Source organism: Petaurus breviceps, unplaced genomic scaffold (assembly GCF_028583685.1).
Source record: "Petaurus breviceps papuanus isolate PSGF00001 unplaced genomic scaffold, PetGlider_PUasm1.0 98, whole genome shotgun sequence".
NCBI classification, from domain to species: Eukaryota; Metazoa; Chordata; class Mammalia; order Diprotodontia; family Petauridae; genus Petaurus; species Petaurus breviceps.
Genome location: NW_027187460.1, coordinates 64,708,043 through 64,715,595, shown reverse-complemented (window position 1 = coordinate 64,715,595; position 7,553 = coordinate 64,708,043).

Sequence of the window (7,553 nt, the reverse complement as noted above, 5' to 3'; positions counted from 1 at the left end):
CTTTGACTTAATTGTTTTTTTCTCTGGTTACAAGAGAAGGTTCCTTGTGGAGAAACAGGAGTGGGATAGTGGGGAAATGACTGGTGTAAAAAAAAATTAGAAGGCAAACAAAATAATGCATACAGGTCCTTGATTTATTGTAAAATAATCCCTACATTTTATAATTTGGGTATATTACAAATGGTAGGTTTTAATTAATCCTTTTGAAATGTCTTTAGGTTGTAGTGAGATCTTACTTTCAGTTTTCAGGAAGTACATAAGGTATTTTTTTCATTAGCACTTGTATTTTGCATGCAGTGAACTCTAGGTTTACATACAAATAAGCACTTTATGACACTAATAAATGTCCACACTGGCACCATAAACATTTATTGTTTTAATCTTGTTAGTGATAAGTTACTAATTTTTCATATGAAAACCAAGCACTTTTTTTTCAGCTTTTCTTTCACTGCTACTAGGTTAAAACTACTCAATTTTCATAATAATAATTATGAGCAACAATAATACCAGTAACTTACATTACATAAGTGCTTAATAGCCACAAAACTCTCAATCTCATTTAGTTAAAATAATCTAAATTGCTGAGACATGTAACTGCATAAGCATATATTAGCTGAACATGGCATGATACATAGGGCTGTGATATGACTTTTATTAATAAACCTAGCATGGGTAGACAGCACTTGGAAAGGTCTGTGGATAATTGTATTCAAACCTATTTTCTAAAAGAAAACTCCTTATCAAAACTTAAAAATGAACTTAAGAGTTTTCAGTGTGGAAACACAGATATTCATCTGGATGAAGTCAATATTCCAGAGGTCTAGAGATTCTGTGAATAGAAACTGAAGACCAAATTGAAAATCAGAGCGTACAGCTAATCAGCTAAGTCCACAGGGTTATGGGCTGGGAGTTTGGAAATCATTAAGTGTAACTGAAATCCATGCCTCTTTAGTCAAATTAGGAATGTCTCTATAGGTGGGGACGGTGATACACACCTGTAACCCCAGCTCCTGAAAAACCCGACACTGGTGGGTCTCTTAAATTCGGGAATTCTGAGGAGTTGCATGAATTAGGCCAAGTGGCCATTTGCGCTATATTTGACATCAGTTTGGTGAGCCCCTGAAAGTGAGGAGTCATCAGACTGCCTAACATAGGGTAAACCACTCCAGGTCAGAAACAGGGCAAATCAAAGTAGTGGGATTGAGCCCCTGAGTAGCCCCTGTGCTTCCAGCCTAGATGAGATGGGGAAATCCAGCCTTAACAGAAAAAAAAAGAGAGAAAGGAATACCTTTCTAATGAATACTTTGGTTTCTGTCAAGTTTTCCTTTATGGCTCAGTAGTAGCCCTAGAGGGCAACAAGACAGAGAAATTACTTCAAATGTAGTCCCATTTGGTAAAAATGGTGCACTGGGAAACGTTTCAGCCCTGAGAGGTTTTCTTTATCTCTTGGACAACAGAATGGGCCAAGGGGGGTGTATACTACTCCTGTCCTGACAATGAATACAATTATTTATCCTTATTATTTATATCCTATATTATATATATGCACACACTATATATATATATATATATATATCTTACAATATATATCTATCCTACATTATATATCCTACATTTTATATGTGTGTGTGTGTGTGTGTGTGTGTGTGTGTGTGTATGTATATTTCACCTTCCTCTCTCTGGACAACATACCTCTCTTAATACAGTTTATAATCATTTTAGTTTTTTTGGTTACCATAGCTCATTGTGGACTCAAATTGACTTTGCAGTCCATTAAAACTGCCATGTCTCTTTCTGACAAATTGCTGTCTAGTTGTGTCTCCCCCATTAAAATTTATTTTTTAAACTTTTATAATGTTTTACATTTTATTCTTATTAAATTTTATCATATTGGATTCAGCCCAATTAGATTCTAGTCTGTTGAGATCTTTTTGGATCTTGGTCGTCCAATGTGTCAGCCTTCTCTGCCAGATTTTTATCATCTAAATTTGAGAAGTATACCATTATCTATAATAACCTTTTTCCAAGTCAGATAAAAACATTAGCATATCAGTTAATGGCTTTACTCCCTAAACCAAGGGAACTGGAAAGAACCTTAAAAATCAACCAGTTTAACTGCCTAATTTTGTAAAGGGAGGAAACCAACATCCAAAGAGGTCCAGTCTTGCCCATAAGCACATGCTTAGGGGCAGAGCCAAGACAAAAACACAGGGCTTCTGACTCCCAGCACAATTCAATTTTCAAAGCCATGTCTTCTTTTTTTCCTTGTATCTGATGAGCGGATTGGACTTGTTTTAGATTCAATTCTACAAGTATTTAATTATTTATTTTAAATAGTATTTTGTTTTTTCCAACTACATGTAAAAACTAATTTTAACATTCATTAAAAAAAATTTGATTTCCAAATTTTCCCCCTTCCCCTTCCTAAAACAGTAAGAAATTTGATATTAGTTATATATGTGCAATCATATAAAACACATTTCCATATTAGTCATGTTGTGAAAGAAGAAATAGACCAAAGAAAAAAAAATTTTTTTAAAGTGAAAATAGTACACTTTGATCTGCATTCAGACTCTAATCAGTTCTCTCTTTGGATATGGATAGCATTTTCCATCATGAGTCCTCTGGAAGTCTTGGATCATCTACAAGTATTCATTAAGTGGTTTCTAGGTACAAGGCACTGGGGATCATAGACTATAAGCTGCAAAATAGTCACTAATCTGTATCGGTGGAGGGCATTTCCTCACAGGGAGTGAAATCATAAACTTGGGCCAAAAAAATTGATGATGATACTTATAATGCTAATAAAAATGACATCATTCGCTTTTGGAAATGAAGATGCATTATTACCATGTGCACTACATTGCAGAAGTAATGGTGAAGAATCTTGGGCAAGCATATTCAGGGAGAGTATTTTTATTTTGTAAGTTTTTCTTTCACAGTTGGTGGTCTTTTGTAGTTCATATCCTGCATAGTCAATTGTCAATCCCAGGGGAGTTTCTTGAGGCTTTAAGATATCAACTTTTGGTTCAGAAGAGGACAGTGCGAGGGGTGGGGCAGGGCTGGGGGTAGTTTGTTTCTTTGTCCAAAACTGCACAACAGATCATGTAAGATTTTAGAGCTTGACTTTGCTGCAAACATCAATTAAGGCTAAAATTGAGCAGAAGAAATCAAGGCAAAACAAACAAACAAACAAACAAAACGAACAACAAGACCTTGTACACTTAGCCAGTGAACCTGGGACTGGAGAAATTGAATTTAAATATTTTCTTAAGGCATAATTCTGGTTTCTCCTTCCCTCTCCCACTTTCCACACCCCTCCCCCCACCCCAACCTATTTCTGTAAACCAGAATTTCCATACAAAACTTTCTTTTCATAGACCTGGGAAAGAGAAGACTAGAAGTTAACATGTGTGCTTGTGAGAGAGGTTATCAAGGCACTTAAGAGTTGGCCAGATTCTTTTTATTTTTTTGGTGGGGGTGGGGGGAAGGGAGTAGGGGCAGAAGGAGAGACTTAACTTTACCTAGAAGCCATACAATGGAGGGCAAGGAGAAAATTTAATACTAAAAACTCCACAAATTACAGGGTAAAAATTGGAAACAAAAAAACTAATTATATTCATCTTTATTCCTTTGACATTACCAAGGAACAAAATGGAGAGCACAGGAAATGAGACTGCTTCTGCTTGTTTGGGCATTGAAAGGAACAGAATCTTTTTTGACAAGTATGTTTTTATCTTTTAGTCAAGTCTGAAACTGTCACTATAGAAGGGAATTCTTTTGCTTTGGTTGAGGGTCTTGAAGACTACATAGTATTATGATTATATCAAGGAAATAAAAAAGGCAGCAACAGGTAAACAAGCATATTTACCAAATGAAGAATGAATTAATTTTAAGAATTTAGTTAAAATTGTACAGTCTATTGCATTATGCCTAGAGTTATTGATTCTGTGCTATGCGCCAAATTAAACTTATACCCTAAATTACTATGTGTTTGTTAAAGAAATTAACATACTCTCAATATCTAAAAGCTTAATTGAACCTTTTAAAAGGTTTAACTACCATGGGTCATTAATGGTAAGTTAATAGAATCAGATTAAAATAGCTATTCCTGGTGTTGTGCTGCAGACATATTTGAATGATGGGATTTTCGTCTCAATGTCTATACAGTCATACCTTGGAGATATAGCAGACTGGGTTCCAGACCACCTTAATAAAGCAAATACTGCAATAAAGCAAGTCATGAATTTTTTTATTTCCCAGTGCACATAAAAGTTGTGTTTACACTATACTATAGTCTATTAAGTGTGTAATAGTATTAAGCCTTAAAATGTACATATCTTAATTTAAAATACTTAATTGCTACAAAGTGCTAATCATTATCTGAACCTTCAGTGAGTGAGTCATAATCTTTTTTCTGGTAGAGATTCTTGCCTGATGATGGCTACTGACTGAGCTGTGTGGTGGTACTGAAGGTAATGGCAATTTCTTAAAATAGAACAATGAAATTTGCCACATCTATTGACTCTTCCTTTCACGAAAGATTTCTCTGTAGCACACAATTCTGTTTGTAGCATTTTACCCACAGCAGAACTTCTTTCAAAATTGAGGTCAATTTCTCTCAAACCCTGCTGCTGCTTTATCAACTAAGTTTATGTAATATTCTTCAAATATTGTTGTGTTCCAGGTAATAGGGAGGCCAGAAGAGAGGGAGAGAGATGGGAGAACAGCTGGTCGGTGGAGCAGTCTGAACACACACACATTTATTGGTTAAGTTCATTGTCTTATGTGGGTGCAATATGTGATTTCCCAAAACAATTACCATAGTAATGTCAAAGATCACTGATCACAGATCACCATAAAAGATGTATAATGAAAAAATTTGAAGTATTGCAAGAATTAACAAAATGTGACACACATGATGTGAGCATGTACTCTTAGAAAAATGGTGTCAATAGACTTCCTCAAAACAGGGTTGCCACAAACCTTTAATTGGTTAAAAAAAAAAAAAAGCACTATCTGCCGAGTGCAATAAATCGAAGCACAATAAAATGAGGTATGCTTGTACTGAGCATATGTGCAATCCTCAGCATATAATTTTCAGTAATTGATTTATGTGTACAAAAATTTCTTTGTAGACCATACAAAGTATGTGAACTAAATCCCGTTTTCTACTGCCATATTCTCTGAAAGAAAATAGAGTGAGCTCATGTATTAGTGAAAACAATGCATATTGCTTCATTAATAACACTTTTTTTTTCATTTTAAATTCTTCAGTTTATCTTGTTTTGGAACATAAAAGGTACTTATAAGTAGAATTATGTAATCTTATCTAAATATTTTGACTTATTTTATTATTATTATTTTTAAAGAGGGAAAATGTCATAGACAATGCACAATAGTAACCAGGGTAGCTTATCTGGGCAGGAATTTTCATCACATAAGCTGGGGTATTAGCAATGGAATATTTAAGGGCTGGGGATTTAAATATCAGGTTCCTGCACTGGCACGGTGGATGGTCTCTAAGGTACCTTTCAATTCTAAGATTCTGTGAATGTTTTTCTATTTGACTTCCTTCTACACTATTACAATTCAATTTAAAAATTTTTATAAAACTGTAAAATTAGGCACCTCATCTCTAACTGGACATCTGGGCTTTCCATAAGAGAAACTTCCTCAACAGTTACCTTATAGCTTTCTGATGAAAGCAAAGAGTTAGTTTTCAATCAAAGAAATGAATTAGGATATTATTTTCTAATTTCAGTTAAGCTTGTTTTTTTTTTCTTCTTAGAAATGAATCTTGTAGGGAAAATGAAACATGTTTAACTCAGCAGTGGGTTTAATTGCCCCTAGATAGGAAAACATTTTCTTTCAATAAGCTTGTTCTTCCCAGTGCCCAAGTCACTCCTTGCTAGCGGGAGAGAAAAGATATTTTGGAAAGATCATCAGATTTGGGATAAACAGAGAAAGCATTTATTCAGCACTTGCCATTTGTGAGGCACTGTGCTAAGCTCTAGGGATTCAAATGTATGTAAATAAGTCTCAGCCCTCAAGGAACTTACATTCTAATAGGGAAACACAACACATAAAGGAGTACCATAAAAATTAGGGGGAAGAAGAGGGAAAAGGGGAGGAAGAGGGTAGCTATTGGAGCCTGGTGAGGAGATGACTGAGAAGTGTCATGGAAGTTTGGAACCTGATAAGATAAAGTAAAAGCTCACCTCTTGGAGGGATTGGGGATGTAAGGGTAGAGTCCAAGTTTCTGATGGGTGAAAATGGTCAGAGTGGGAGATTTAGGAGTCAGACGACCTACTCTCAATAGCTTTAGGACTCTGGACAAATCAATCCATCTTTCTGAGCTTCAGTTTCATCACCTGTAAAATGGAAATACTCACATTTGCGTTATGAATTCTTTTTAAAGAATAAAGTGTTTGAACTATTAGGAATATTAACTTCTGAACGCCAAAGGACCATTTTATGAATGAAAATACCAATGTACTTGCTTAGTAAACAATAGTAGATTATTACCTTTTGTTAAAATATTTTATACTAATATACTAAATACTACCTCAGCCCCCCAAGAGTTGATGTGCCTTCCTAAATTCTTAATTACCAAAGAATAACAGGTAGAGGAGAGAATTAAGTAATTTTATAGAATTCTACATATTAGAGATAAGAGAGTTTAGTTATTTGTGGCATAGCTGATAGATGGGAGCTAGGTGGCATAGCTGATAGCTCATTGGACTTGGAGCCATGAATACTTGAGTTCAAATCTTACCTCAGTCAGTTACTAGCTATGAGATTCTGGGTAAATTTAATTGCTTTGACTTTTAATTTCCTCTTCTATAAAATGGGGATAATAATGAGTATATATAATATGTACATGTAAACCTCAAAGTATAATATAAATTGCAAATATAAAAATTAAAAAAATATTATAACTATTATTTTCTCATTTGGTATAGGAGGCAATGAAGACCCATAGAAATTAAATCATATAATCTCAAAGTTAAAAGGACCTTAAAGATCATCTATTTCAACCCCCACCTATAGCAGCCTTTCCCACAACATCTCTGGCCACTATCTATCCTGTGAATGAACACTTCCATGTTTGGGGACCTTACAATATTATAAAGCAACCTGTTCTATTTTGGGATACATCTACTTATTAAGAGGTTCTTTCTAACATTGGGTTAAAATTTGCCTAACTTCAATTCAACAAATATTAATTCAACTCCTTCTTGTCATAAGTAAGGAACTATACTAGGTAGTAAAACTACAAAACCAAAAATATACGATTCAAGGAATTTTTTGGGAGACACATATATGTATAAAATAAGCATAGAGCAGTGATCGGGCAAAATGTTCTAAGAATATTTGTATTTCTTAGAGCTTCAAAGAGCACACTAACAACAGATAGGTGAGATCAGAAAGGCTTCACCAAGAAGGTGGTACCTGATTTAAATCTTGAATGAAGATATAGAATTTTAAAGATGGAGACAATGAGGGAGTATATGCTAGGGAATAGTTGCTTGCATGAATCAATGGAAGTG